Source organism: Aethalodelphis obliquidens, unplaced genomic scaffold (assembly GCF_003676395.1).
Source record: "Aethalodelphis obliquidens isolate GAN/ISIS:26980383/991018 unplaced genomic scaffold, ASM367639v1 scaffold1, whole genome shotgun sequence".
In the NCBI taxonomy this organism is placed as follows: Eukaryota; Metazoa; Chordata; class Mammalia; order Artiodactyla; family Delphinidae; genus Aethalodelphis; species Aethalodelphis obliquidens.
The window spans coordinates 6329621-6330212 of record NW_020837945.1 but is presented as its reverse complement, the minus strand read 5'-3'; positions in this window follow the sequence as shown (position 1 = coordinate 6330212).

The following is a 592-nucleotide window of genomic DNA, read 5'->3' as shown; positions in this document are numbered from 1 at the left end:
TGTGGCCTCTCCCGTTGCGGAGCACAGGCTCCGGACGCTCAGGCTCAGCGGCCATGGCTCACGGGCCCAGCCGCTCCACGGCATGTGGGATCTTCCCGGACCGGGGCACGAACCCGCGTCCCCTGCATCGGCAGGCGGACTCTCAACCACTGCGCCACCAGGGAAACCCTAAATCACCTTCTATTAAAGATTTGATTGAAGCTGTTTATTTGTGTGAGACAAGTGATTATCCTGCCAGCGAATACAATGAACCCTAAAACCGAAAGCAGGCTTTTGGCCAAAGAGGGCAGGGACGGAAACATGGAGGAAGGGATCAAAAAGTCCAATATTTAATTGGTGACCGATGTACCTATTATAAGAATAAAGCAGACAGCTACATAGAAACATAGAATCCAAAAATTCTCATGAATTGGTACAGAACATGAGAAAATCTAATGGAAAAACCCTCCAAGACCAGCTCCACATTGGTACTGGAAAAGTGGAACATGTCCTGCCTCTCCCCCTCCCTGGAGAGGTCAATGCCACAGTGGGGGAGGGCAGTTAGGAGGGAGCTGGCTGGCAGAGTAAAAAAAGAAGAACCAGCCCCCTTCCC